Genomic DNA, 14,702 nt, shown 5'->3' with positions numbered 1-14,702 from the left:
GAAGAACATTTAGTGATACGTGCATCTCTGCTTTTTATTATCAATGGTGGGAGACTGCTATCAGTTTCCAGAATCTCCAGTGCTGGTGGCATGCTGGATGGAAGCTGAAATGTGTGTGTGATAGTTGCTGTGTTAACCTACTGTACGATCGTCATAGTTGGAGGTAGAGACCTGCAATGAGAATGGATCAAGCTGCTCCACAAAGTGAGAAGAGAGATTGAAGGTGAGTCCAAATACTCGTTAGTGTTTGAGTACTCAGGGTTTATAGGTCAGAAGCAGACAAATGTAAGGCTCTCTGAATTATCAAGTAAAGTATTTGTGCCTAGTTTCATACTCAACAATTGACATTGGACAGAACAAGTGATGAAGATTGGCAAATAGTGTAGATACCACAAAAATAGTGCAGAACCCAAAAATCTGTTGTCCAACATTCAAAGAGGCGGCACTGTTGCACAATGGTTAGCACTACAGTGCCAGGGACACTGATTCAATTCCTGCCTTGGGTAACTATCTGTGTGGAGTATGTAATTTCTCCCTGTGTCTGCGTGGGTTTCATCCAGGTGCTCTGGTTTCCTCCCACAATCCAAAGATGTGCAAGTTAGGTGGATTGGCCATGCTAAATTGCCTCTTAGTGTCCAAAGATGTGCAGGTTAGATGGGTTATGGAGATAGGGCAGGGGAGTGGGTCTAGGTAGGGTGCTCATTCAGGGGGTTGGTGCAGAGTTGATGCGCTGAATAGCCTTTTTCTACATTGTAGGAATTCTGGAGTTCCATGGGGTCAAGGTGGAATCCTGAAAGAATTCCTGAACAGAGGCTGAAAACAGGACATCCCCTCGTTCCACCAGGAACGCACCTCATATTTTTGATAGCCATTTCTGGGCGAGGGGAATGGAGAATGTTTGGGATTCCTGTTCCTGACCATCTCATGGATCTTTAAAAGTCTCGGTAGATCACTCAGGTATTAGCCTTACCAGGGTTTCAGAAAATGGCCCACAACTATGGTTACAAGAGGATCAATTCCTTGCAAACAAAGCTTTGTTAACCATGGAATATCTGAAGAAGATTCCTGTGTCTCATTTCCTGTTTGGGGCCCTCTCTGCTCCATCAGCGCTGCATGGTGCCACTCTGACATTTCAGTCAGTTCATCAGAGCATTATTACGACCAAGTGAATAAGAGTGAACTGGCTGCCCTTTAATCAGCCTCCTCAGTTGGTTTAAGCAAAACATGTTAAAGGTTTAGTTTCCCCATAAATGTCCTTTCTAATCCAAATGTATTTATTTTTAATATGAAGCATATCAAGCTTTATGATTGACGGAAGACCATTGATGAAGCAGCTGAAGATGGTTGGGCCGAGGACACTACCATGAGGAACTCCTGCAGTGATGTCTTGGAGCTGAGGTGAATGACCTCCAACCACCAGAACCATCTTCCTTCGTGCTATACCAATACCAGACATCAGGTGACTGGTGGTAGCTATCTTTGGTCAGTGTATTTTCTTTGTTCATTTTTGAAGCAGATCCACTTTAAGCAGTTCAATATGTTTTCGGATAGTTGGTGAAGTTATAGGTAGATATCATTCAATCACAATTTCCTGTTGTTTTGATAGTAATCATTGCTGCAACAGTCAACAACCTTACTGGGCTTACAGCCACAACACTCTCCCCAACTCTGCATCCCCACATACTCAAGAACACTTTGGCACATTCTGCCACCTTTCAGATGGATAATATTGTGGCCAAGCAGAATTTCAGGACCCTGGTCTTTGAATGTATACAAGGTGCAAGGATTTTTTTCTAATCTTTAACAATAGTGTTCACTAATAATGTCTGTGCATATATAACCTCATTTCATTCATTACTGTTATAAGTAAGGTAGCCTTTTCTGATGTTGTTTACCATGTAGAGGCATACAAAATGATCAGAGGGTTAGATAGGGTGGACAGCGAGAGCCTTCTCCCGCGGATGGAGGTGGCTAGCACGAGGGGACATAGCCTTAAATTGAGGGGTAATAGATATAGGACAGAGGTCAGAGGTGGGTTTTTTACGCAAAGAGTGGTGAGGCCGTGGAATGCCCTACCTGCAACAGTAGTGAACTCGCCAACATTGAGGGCATTTAAAAGTTTATTGGATAAGCATATGGATGATAAGGGCATAGTGTAGGTTAGATGGCCTTTAGTTTTTTTCCATGTCGGTGCAACATCGAGGGCCGAAGGGCCTGTACTGCGCTGTATCGTTCTATGTTCTATGTTCTATGTAGGACTGGTTTAGCTCAGTGGGCTAGATAGCTGGTTTGTGATACAGAACAAGGGTTCAATTTTCCGTACCAGCTCACCTGAACAGGCACTGGAATGTGGCGACTAGAGGCTTATCACAGTAACTTCATACTTGTGACAATAAAAGATTATTATTATTTGCACACCTTTAGCAGTATTTGAGTAGTAAGCAGAAATGTTTTAATGATAAAAGAACAAATTTAGTGTTGGGGAGGGGAGAGGAGATAATCCTTTCCTTGATCTAACAATGATTAATTGAGATTTGTAGGCAGCCATTCATTTCCTTCCAGAAGCCATTAAAAAGATCTCCTTTAGGCTTCTTACAAAAATTCAGCAAAATTGCACAGGTGATTAATTATTTCCCATGTGGAACTCCAAAAACCACCTGCCATACAGCTCAGCTGCTGATCTGTACCGCACATCCCACTTTACCCAATTACACATCTGGTTTGCGATTTTATAATTGGGTATGCCCTAAATTGGTTTAAATACATCCCAATAGGGCAGTGTTATGTACTGAACAATTTCTTATATTTCCTTGATGGTGATGAGGGACGGATAATTGAATTAATCCACTCCCGCCAAGAGGGAATAGGACAAGAGCACAATGAATTTGGCAGTTTTGCAATTACCATTCCCTTCCCAGTGACAACCAGGTCTCTATCATTTCAGTGGGTCCATGAAATGGGTGAGCTAAGCACATTCCAAAGAAAGGGGGCAGATATAACAGCTGTTTTAAGTGGAGTCTCATGGCAATGATAGGACTATGATGCAAATTTGAGGTACCGATTGGCATGCTCAGCCCTTGATTCTTTGTGTTCTGTATTCTCACCAGCCTTGATGATCTGCTTCCAGGCACCCAAATATGTTTATATAAAATCTTTCAACAGTGCAGCCAGAAAAGTTGTCTCTCCAATGCCTGAACGTCTGCAAGCCTCCCCTGAGGTCAAACACCCCCCCTTCCCCCCCTTATAAAAGCAAATTACTGCGGATGCTGGAATCTGAAACAAAAGAGAAAATGCTGGAAAATCTCAGCAGGTCAGGCAGCATCTGTAGGGAGAGAAAAGAGCTAACGTTTCGAGTCCAATGACTCTTTGTCAAAGCTGGCACATATGTGAGCATCGGTCTGCATAAAATGTATGAGCATTTAAGATCAACAACTGTGCATTGAGTGTAATACTGCCCCAGCTTTGACAAAGAGTCATTGGACTCGAAAGGTTAGCTCTTTTCTCTCCGTACAGATGCTACCAGACCTGCTGAGATTTTCCAGCATTTTCTCTTTCGTTCCCCTTCCCCCCACTTCCAGACCTTCCAGGTTTTAAGTTAATTGGCGAAGAGAAACTGAGGCAAGATGAGATTTCTGTTTACATGTAAGATCTGAGCTGGACTGCACCTACTTATGAATGTCTGAGGATCATCCACCATCTGTGTTTCGTGAGGAAGGCTTTCACCCAAAGTCCATTATCAACAGTCAATACCCTGCCTCTTTAGCTAAAATTGAGAAGTTTTCATGCCCAAGTAACTATGTAAAGGAAACTGCATCTGCACTATTGGTCTTTATCCTGAAGCATTCCACCACACATGGCCATGGAGTTCCCGTTCACTTATTAATTGCATTATTGCCCAAATATTTGTGAAGCTCTTTTGCAAAATCTTTGACTAATCCTGCAGAGAAATTTTAAAGGACAGCACAAGCACCTCTGCTTGTTAATGAGTTCAATTCTATTTGTTGATGTGATATCTCCGAATGGAAGTATGAATATAGCAATTATTATATTCAGCAAAGGAATTTTGGGCAATGGCATAGCGTTGATGCTTCTCAGCTGCCAATTCAACTTTGTTCCTATTTGTGCTGAATGTTTCACCACCTTCTCCTTATTGACTCCATCTGATTCTGAAGAGCTAGACGTATCTGAATTGGTGCCTAGATCACCAAAAGTACATATCAGATGCTCACTAGTTGGCCGAGCTTGCTGCCCTTTTGCTGATGACAGGTACAGTCATCTTGGGCGGTCCCTACACAAAGAGAAAGGGCACATAGAATCATAGAATTTACAGTGCAGAAGGAGGCTATTCGGCCCATCGAGTCTGCACCAGCCCTTGGAAAGAACACCCTACCGAAGCCATTACCCCCACCCTATCCCAGGAACCCAACCCAACCCAACCTTTTTGGACACAAAGGGCAATTTAGCACAGCCAATCCACCTAAATGGCATATTTGTAGATTGTGGGAGGAAACCGGAGCACCCGGAGGAAACCCACGCAGACAGAGGGAGAAAGTGCAAACTCCGCACAGACAGTGACCCAAGCTGGGTCACATTTGTGAGCATGTGCCTGCATAAATGTGTGAGCATTCAGGATCAACAACTGTACATTGAATGTAATACTGCCTCTGCATAGATATGTCTGAATCTTACTGAATAAGTGATTTGATGGATAAGGAAAGTGTGTGAGCTCTTAGGTGAGTAACAAAACACCGGAGCTTCCTTGGTCCACACCACCAATTGTCTCAGATCCCATGATTTGGAAAGTTCTTCTTTATATAAAAACAGAAAATTCTGGAAATACTCAAAGGATTTGACAAGAACCATGGAGAAAGAAACCGAGGTGCTTCAGATCAATAATCTTTTAATACAACTCTTCTGCTGGCAATAAAAGTGCTTTAAATTCAAACAATGAAGTAGGACTCTGTTTGGTTCCAAACATGCCATGCTTGCATAGTTATTAATTATATTCCCACTTCCTTTACACATTGATAATATCTATAATTCATCCTGACTTTCTTTTAGATAATCTATAGCCTCTGTTCTGAACAGCTGTCCTTGAGTGTCCATTGTGCATATGCATTATTAAACCTCTATTCATATACGGAGTAGATCTATTGAGAGCCACTAAACCTGATGAGAACCATTCGCCATTGCTGCCTTAATGGTTGATTAATCCATATTAGTTTGAATAATTAGGCTCTATTATGATATGGGATCGAACAACATTTTTAAGGGCTGGGGATAAAATGATTGTTACATAATTATTGTCATGTAAGCCTTTCTAAGAACATAAGGCTACATGGAGAGGTAAATGGCTATTTGACTCAGCATGCTAACTCCTTGCTAGAATCCTGTTATAGATTCCACCCACTCATTTAATCACTTGGACAGAAATATTCCCTTAATTCTCAAAAATTAACACATAAACAAACATGAATTTTAATTGATCCTTAGATGTTTCCGACTCTGCCTATTACCCGCCAAGCACACATATCCCACACCTCACAACAGAATGTTTTGAACACTTGACCCACTAATAAAATGCTTACTCCTATAATGACTACTTCAATTCCTGACCAGATATTTATCCAGTTCCTTTTAAAGAATATCCACCTTTTCAGCCTCAGCCTGCCCCAGGCATGGAAACCAACTATTCTAGGTTTCAAAAAAGAAGACACAGTGGTACTAGTTCTTCTATGAACATACGTAACTATAGCAACTGCCTATTATCAAAGGTATGTTGACTTAGTGTGAAGCAAATCAATTCAGCGTAAAGTACATTGTGAAATCTTACCAATACCACTGTCCAAGGCATGTGAATTATGTGGCTAACAATATTTTTACCCATATTTCAGTCAGCAATCAAATCACTAGTCACAATTTTAAAATGCTTAACAGTTAATCTACATTAGATTACAATGGGGTTACAAATTGCAAGAGGACTGGAGTACATGAATAAAGAATTCTTGCTACGGTTGGATAAGGCTTTGGTGAGACCACACCTGGAATACTGTGTGCAGTCTTGGTGTCCATATTTAAAGAGGATATAGAACATAGAACATAGAACATCACAGCGCAGTACGGGCCCTTCGGCCCTCGATGTTGCGCCGACCTGTGAAACCATCTGAAGCCTATCTGACCTACACTATTCCATTTTCATCCATATGTCTATCCAGCGACCACTTAAATGCCCTTAAAGTTGGCGAGTCTACTACTGTTGCAGGCAGGGAGTTCCACACCCCTACTACTCTCTGAGTAAAGAAACTGCCTCTGACATGTGTCCTATATCTACTACCCCTCAATTTAAAGCTATGTCCCCTCGTGTTGGTCATCACCATCCGAGGAAGGAGATTCTCACTCTCCACCCTATCTAACCCTCTGACTATCTTATATGTCTCTATTAAGTCACCTCTCAGCCTTCTCCTCTCTAACGAAAACAACCTCAAGTCCCTGAGCCTTTCCTCGTAAGACCTTCCCTCCATACCAGACAACATCCTAGTAAATCTCCTCTGAACCCTTTCCAAAGCTTCCACATCCTTCCTATAATGTGGTGACCAGAACTGCGCGCAGTACTCCAGGAGCGGCCGCACCAGAGTTAAGTACAGCTGCAGCATGACCTTGTGGCTCCGAAACTCAATCCCCCTACTGATAAAGGCTAGCACACCATATGCCTTCTTAACAGCCCTATTAACCTGGGTGGCAACTTTCAGGGATTTATGTACCTGGATGCCGAGATCTCTCTGTTCATCTACACTACCAAGAATCTTGCCATTAGCCCAGTACTCTGCATTCCTGTTACTCCTTCCAAAGTGAACCACCTCACACTTTTCTGCAATAAACTCCATCTGCCACCTCTCAGCCCAGCTCTGCAGCTTATCTGTGTCCTTCTGTATCCTATAACATCCTTCAGCACTATCCACAACTCCACCGACCTTCGTGTCATCTGCAAATTTACTAAGTCATCCTTCTACACCCTCTTCCAGGTCATTTAGAAAAGTGACAAACAGCAGTGGCCCCAAAACAGATCCTTGCGGTACACCACTAGTAACTGAACTCCAGGATGAACATTTGCCATCAACCACCACCCTCTGTCTTCTTTCAGCTAGCCAATTACTGATCCAAACCGCTAAATCACCTTCAATCCCATACTTCCTTATTTTCTGCAATAGCCTACCATGTGGAACCTTATCAAACGCCTTACTGAAATCCATATACACCACATCAACCACTTTACCCTCATCCACCTGTTTGGTCATCTTCTCAAAAAACTCAATAAGGTTTGTGAGGCATGACCTACCCTTCACAAAACCGTGTTGACTATCGCTAATCAACTTGTTCTTCTCAAGATGATTATAAACCCTATCTCTTATAACCTTTTCCAACATTTTACCCACAACCGAAGTAAGGCTCACAGGTCTATAATTACCAGGGTTGCCTCTACTCCCTTTCTTGAACAAGGGGACAACATTTGCTATCCTCCAGTCTTCCGGCACTATTCCTGTCGACAAAGACGACATAAAGATCAAGGATAAAGGCTCTGCAATCTCCTCCCTGGCTTCCCAGAGAATCCTAGGATAAATCCCATCTGGCCCAGGGGACTTATCTATTTAGTACACTTTCCAAAATTGCTAACACCTCATCCTTGTGAACCTCAATTCCATCTAGCCTGGTCGACTGAACCTGAGTATTCTCCTCGACAACATTGTCTTTCTCCAGTGTAAACACTGACGAAAAATATCCATTTAACGCTTCCCCTATCTCCTCTGATTCCACACACAACTTTCCACTACTATCCTTGATTGGCCCTAATCTTACTCTAGTCATTCTTTTGTTCTTGATATACCTATAGAAAGCCTTAGGGTTTCCCTTGATCCTATCCACCAACGACTTTTCGTGTCCTCTCCTCGCTCTTCTTAACTCTCCCTTTAGGTCCTTCCTGGCTAACTTGTAACTCTCAAGTGCCCTAACTGAGCCTTCATGTCTCATCCTAACATAAGCCTCCTTCTTCCTCTTGACAAGTGCTTCAACTTCCTTAGTAAACCACGGTTCCCTTGCTCGACAACTTCCTCCCTGCCTGACAGGTACATACTTATCGAGGACACGCAGTAGCTGTTCCTTGAAAAAGCTCCACATTTCGATTGTACCCATCCCCTGCAGTTTCCTTCCCCATCCTATACATCCTAAATCTTGCCAAATAGCATAATAATTGCCTTTTCCCCAGCTATAATTCTTGCCTTGCAGTATATACCTAGCCCTGCCCATTGCTAAAGTAAACATAACCGAATTGTGATCACTATCACCAAAGTGCTCACCTACATCTACATCTAACACCTGGCCGGGTTCATTACCCAGTACTAAATCCAATGTAGCCTCGCCCCTTGTTGGCCTGTCTACATACTGTGTCAGAAAACTCTCCTGCACACACTACACAAAAACTGACCCATCTATAGTACTCGAACTATAGTATTTCCAGTCAATATTTGGAAAGTTAAAGTCCCCCATAACAATTACCTTGTTACTCTCGCTCCTGTCGAGAATCATCTTTGCAATCCTTTCCTCTACATCTCTGGAACTATTCGGAGGTCTATAGACAACTCCCAACAGGGTGACCTCTCCTCTCCTGTTCCTAACCTCGGCCCATACTACCTCAGTAGACGAGACCTCAAACGTCCTTTCTACCGCCGTAATACTTTCCTTGATTAACAATGCCACACACCCCCCCTCTTTTACCAACTTCTCTGTTCTTACAGAAACATCTAAATCCTGGAACCTGCAACAACCATTCCTGTCCCTGCTCTACCCATGTCTCTGAAATCGCCACAACATCAAGATCCCAGGTACCAACCCATGCTGCAAGCTCACCCACCTTATTCCGGATGCTCCTGGCGTTGAAGTAGACACACTTCAAACCAACGTCTTGCTTGCCAGTGCTCTCTTTCAAACTTTTAACCCTATCCCTGACCTCGCTACTCTCAACATCCTGTACACTGGGACTACAATTTAAGTTCCCATCCCCCTGCTGAATTAGTTTAAACCCCCCCCCCCACCACCCCCCCCGAAGAGCACTAGCAAATCTCCCCCCCAGGATATTGGTACCCCTCTAGTTCAGGTGAAGACCATCCTGTTTGTAGAGGTCCCACCTACCCCAGAATGAGCCCCAATTATCCAGGAAACCAAAACCCGCCCTCCTGCACCATCCCTGTAGCCACGTGTCCAACTCCTCTCTCTCCTTATTTCTCACTTCACTAGCACGTGGCACGGGTAACAACCCAGAGATAACAACTCTGTTTGTTCTAGCTCTCAGCTTCCACCCTAGCTCCCTGAATTTCTGTCTCAAATCCCCATCTCTCTTCCTACCTATGTCGTTGGTACCTATGTGGACCACGACTTGGGGCTGCTCCCCCTCCCCCTTAAGGATCCCAAAAACACGATCAGAGACATCACGAACCCTGGCACCTGGGAGGCAACACATCAACCGTGAGTCTCTTTCGTTCCCACAGAACCTCCTGTCTGTTCTTCTAACTATGGAGTCCCCAATGACAAGTGCTCTGTTCCTCTTGTCCCTTCCCTTCTGAGCAACAGGGACAGACTCTGTGCCAGAGACCTGTGCCCTATTGCTTACCCCTGGTAAGTCGTCCCCCGCAACAGTATCCAAAACGGTATACTTGTTATAGAAGGGAACGACCACAGGGGTAAACAATGGGGACCTGCACTGCCTGACGGTTACCTCTAACTCCCCTGACGGTAACCCATCTACCTTCTTCTTTTACCTGAGGTGTGACTACCTCCCTATAACTCCTCTCAATAACCCCCTCCGCCTCCCGAATGACCAAAAGTTCATCCAGTTCCAGCTCCAGGTCCCTAACACGGTTCTCGAGGAGCTGGAGTTGGGTGCACTTCCCGCAGATGTAGTCAACAGGGACACTCGAGGTGACCCTTTCCTCCCACATTCTGCAGGAGGAACATTCAACTGCCCTAGCCTCCATTCCCACTGAACTAACTTCCCAATTACTGAAAACTAAAAACTAAAAAAAAACTTTAAAAAAAAACCTGTTAGTTTAGCAATCCGACGGACAGAACTTTTTTTTTGGTTAGAGGAGGAGGATGGGTGGGAGACACTACATAAGTAGTGTTTCGGGTAAAGCTGTCACTCGAGAACAGCCCCTTCACAAACCACCTTCAACTTACGCTGACAGTACTGCACGTATGCAAATCTCCCCGGAACAGCCAATCAGAAGCTGTGCTCTGCTGCCCTCTGCTGGATACTTGCCTTCACTCGACCTCCTCGGGTCACTTGCGCAGGTACACCTTCAATTTACGCTGACCACACTGCACGTATGCAAATCTCCCCGGAACAGCCAATCAGAAGGTCTGCTCTGCTGCCGTCTGCTGGATGCTTGCCTTCACTCGACCTCCTCGGGTCACTTGCGCAGGTACACCTTTAATTTACGCTGACCGCACTGCACGTATGCAAATCTCCCCGGAACAGCCAATCAGAAGGTCTGCTCTGCTGCCCTCTACTGGATGCTTGCCTTCACTCGACCTCCTCGGGTCACTTGCGCAGGTACACCTTCAACTTACGCTGACCGCACTGCACGTATGCAAATCTCCCCGGAACAGTCAATCAGAAGCTCTGCTCTGCTGCCCTCTGCTGGATCTGCTTGCAGTGAAGGCAGTGCAGCAAAGATTCACTAGATTGGTCTAGTGAAAGGGTTATTATATGATGAGAGGTCTATATTCATTGGAGTTTAGAAGAATTAGGGGCAATCTTATTCAAACATTTGAAAAAATACTTTTATTGAGAAAACTGTTTCAATATAACACCATTAAACCATAATACACTCAAATCTGTCCGATCCTGCCACTATTTTCTAAGTGCCCTGCTATTAGATCTTTGATAATGGATTCTCGAATTTTCCCCACAGATGTCAGGCTTACTCGTCTATAATTCCGTTTTCTCTCTACCTCTCTTTTCAAATAATGGAGTCACATTAGCGACCCTCCAATCCGCAGGAACTGTTCAAGAGGATATATAATCCTACCATTTCTAGAGCCACTTCCTTGTGTACTCTGGGATGTAGATTTTCCGGCCTTGGGGATTCATCAGCCTTCAATCCCTTAAATTTCTTCAACATCATGGGCCAGATTCTCCATTCCTAAGATTAAGTGTTGATGTCAGGGCAAGATCAGTGGAGTTCTACGACAGCAAAACTGGTGCTGCACCTGGATCAATTAACCGACCGTTAAAGGGGTTGTAACCAGCGCCACGTGGAACACAATCGATTACAATGAGAAATGATGAACTCCAAGGTTTACAGAAGTGGATCTGGAGACGCTGCTGAATGCCGTGGAGGAGAGGCGGGTGACCTTGTACCATGGGGTAGGTACGAATCTTCTAGCTGCTGCCATTTGTCGTGCCTGGATGCTGGTGGCAGAGGTCATCAGTGCTGTGGGCAACACTGTCAGGATAGGCTAGCAGTGCCAAAATAAACTTCACAACCTCCTCAGGGCAGCCAAGGTGAGGAGGCAGCATTGTGCCCCTAGCACTAACCCCCGACCCACCCACACATACATTACACAATGCCCCCCATCTTCCCCCCCCCCCCCCCCCAAACTGGGAGGGCTGCCGAATCCCCACCCTGCGTCATATGATGGCACCCATACTGGCTGCCATGGCCAGGTGCCCTGACCACTGAAGCAATCTGCTACCCACCCCCTCGGCTGCATGAGTCAAACTGTCTAACACTGTGCATTTTCTGGTCCCCCGCCTCCATTCCTCTCTCCCCCCCCCCCCCCCCCCCCCCACCCCCCGCAGAAGAAGGCTGCTCACAACAGCCTAGAACGGAGAAGACTGGAGGGAGACTGCCGGACCTGCGGCCCCTCACCGCAGCAGAAGCATGTGGTCAGTGGGTCCGAAGAAAGGGCAGTCATCGGAGCGGAGGCCGGCATCGGTTGAGGAAGGAAGAACCTGCTGAGTTGTGGTTCCCCGTGGCGCGTGTGTTAACCCCCGCACCACCTCCTTCACCACCACGCCTCCATCCACCTCCACACCCCCCCCACACCCCTGCTCCACCACCACCACCGCCGCACACCCCCTCTCCATCACCACCCCTCCCCCCCTCCCCTTACGTCCCCCATCCCTCCACATACTCCCACCAACTCCACTCCACCCCGGACAGTGATACAATCATGTGTCTTGTCTTCTGTCTTGCAGGAGCTGCTGGTGATAGGACAGGCTCTTCAGGTGTCCCCTGCTCCTGATTACCCCAGGTGTCGACCAGCACCGATGATGACAACGACATGGATGGGAGTCCCAGACCCGCATCCCGAGACACCCTGGAGCTCAAGTCCGGGGAAGACACCGACTTACCGTCACAGCTGTCTCCAACATCCTCCACCATCCCAGAGACACTCACTTCGATTGTGCACTTTTCTGATAAGACGCCAGGGGCACTATCTGGTGTGCACCACACACATGGTCTCATACATCAGGTGGAGGTAGGAATTCCCGAAGTTGCAACGGTCGGAGCAATCCAAGGCAAATTTAGCATCACAAACAGGATTCAGTAGCAATGTTTAAGATAAAGGAACAGACACCTAAGGAACCTGAACCTTAGACCTACTGTATTCCAGAATGGAATGTGCGGACTCGGGTTTCGGTTCAATAGCTAATTTGTTGATGCAGGTCGGTGCCCCACACGAGTTGAGCACTGTCCTTGTCGGTAGAACAACAAAAGCTAATGTTGGCCAGAAGCTGTAAAAACAGCTCAGAAAAGAGCGGATAGGCAGAAGCGAGGTAATAGACCTGCAGATCCGTGGGCCTGTGTAGAAATTGGATGACTCCCTAGCTCTCTTTACATGATCTTTGACCTGCAGGCCCATGGATAGAAATACTATTTAGGAGAAGAAATTAGTTGGAAAACCCTTGAAAGATATTAAGAGGATCTGGGAATTGAAAGTACTGCGCAAACAGATCCTGACAAGAGAAATACCAGCTTGTGTTGTCTGGTCAAGGTCAGGGTGCAGTTCGGCAGTGATTCAATTTGAATTCTCCCAAAACAAGTTACAAGTGAAATGTTAAGATTTCTTTATAGGAAAATAAAATTGGAGCACAGAAGTTAACAATTTCAGCAGGCAATTCATTGATTTTCAAATTGCCCAGAAACTTGTGTCTAAATTACTCAATATAAGGTTTAAGTGTTGATTTAGAGGAACTCAGTGACGGTAGTTCAAAGCAGAGATGATTAACTGTTTGAACTTTCCAAGCAAATTAATATGTGGGTGTTGTAGAGTCATGTTATCGGTAAGGTTTATCTTTATGGGGAATTAACCCGGATTGGAGTTCTTTTAATTACAGACATTCATGGCTTGTTACAATAGAAACAAAAGGACATTGCCGTAATTCATTTGTTGTTTTGAAGTATTTGACATGTTTTGCTGCTTATGTGTGAATGAGATTCATGTGTGTCTGTTTCAAGTGTTCATGTTTTCTGTCAAAATTCTAATTTTTGAGCAAACAGCTACCAAAACCTGGAGTCATTTTTTTCTGGCCAGAGGCATGATTCCTGGATATTTGTGATCAACATGTGGGAATTATAATCCGGATACAAATTCACACATGTAAGAGTGAGATCATTTTAATTTAATATGATTTATTGGAATTTGGGATTCCAAAATGATTATCGCCAATCCCGTGTTGGATTGATCATGAGTTAAAACTTCTTGTCAGGTTCAAAAAAAATTATTCCGAACGAACTGACACATGAAGGAGGACAGGAAAATTCTGAGATCGGAATGTAAACTAGCAATTGTTAAAGAAAACGGGTCCCCCGATCATGTTTTCTCTTCGGTCAAAACAAAGAGGTGGTGACGTAATGACGTCTAGTTGAAAACTTTTACTCTGCCCCATTTTCAAACAAGCAATTAAACCTTACCTGTTAACTGCTGAAGATGTATTTATATTTTTACAGGAATTACAAATTTTAAGTTTGAATTGTCAGATATATTCCAATTAATTAACCCATTTTTGCCCCAATCAGAATGGATCTTTTGTGTTTTACTCTACTTTATCTGCAAGTGGAACAAGATTTGCAGTTTAGCTGGTATCCATGGACATGAGGACAAAGTCTCTTTTCTGAAGAAGCGATTCTACAATTTAAGACAAAGAAGAGATGGACAGGATGTTAATAAAAATGTGAAAGCCAACAACACTGTTTTGAATTTGGGAAAATTCTGGGATGTAGTAAGACAATGTAATTTAGCAAGTTACGTTACAAAAGATGTAATTTAAGAAAAGAACAAACAATCACAACGTTACTGCCTGGAATCAAATGGAAATGTTTGATTTCTGTTTTAACCATGAAGATATTTTATTGGACTGCAAGATTTCTTCAGGGCTCACGGTTGGGAGAGGATTAAGTAATTGATACAGGAAATCAAAACAGGAAATGGGATTTGGAATATTGGGTGCAATGCAATGGAATATTTCAACATGGCATTAATATAAGGGGAAAGTCTAGAGGAAGCTAATAAATTGATAAACTTTCTCTTGGTAATGCTTGTGGTCTTGACTATGCTTTTATTTAAGAGAACAAAGCCTGATACTTTGGCCACCATCCAAGGCATCTAGATCTTATGTGGTGAGATAAGCAACAACTTTGAGA

The 14,702-nt window shown here is 44.3% G+C and overlaps 1 long non-coding RNA gene across 1 annotated transcript; it reads left to right on the top strand.

The window, feature by feature from the left end:
* Window positions 1-1,297: 1,297 nt before the first annotated feature.
* On the top strand, window positions 1,298-14,355 carry LOC119973660. The gene is made up of 3 exons (XR_005462365.1): window positions 1,298-1,482; window positions 12,254-12,537; window positions 14,079-14,355. It is a non-coding gene; the product is annotated as an uncharacterized LOC119973660 (long non-coding RNA).
* The last annotated feature ends 347 nt before the right edge of the window (window positions 14,356-14,702 follow it).

Source organism: Scyliorhinus canicula, chromosome 11 (assembly GCF_902713615.1).
Source record: "Scyliorhinus canicula chromosome 11, sScyCan1.1, whole genome shotgun sequence".
NCBI lineage: Eukaryota > Metazoa > Chordata > Chondrichthyes > Carcharhiniformes > Scyliorhinidae > Scyliorhinus > Scyliorhinus canicula.
Note: the sequence above shows the minus strand (reverse complement) of the source record. Positions and strands in the feature narration are given on the sequence as shown.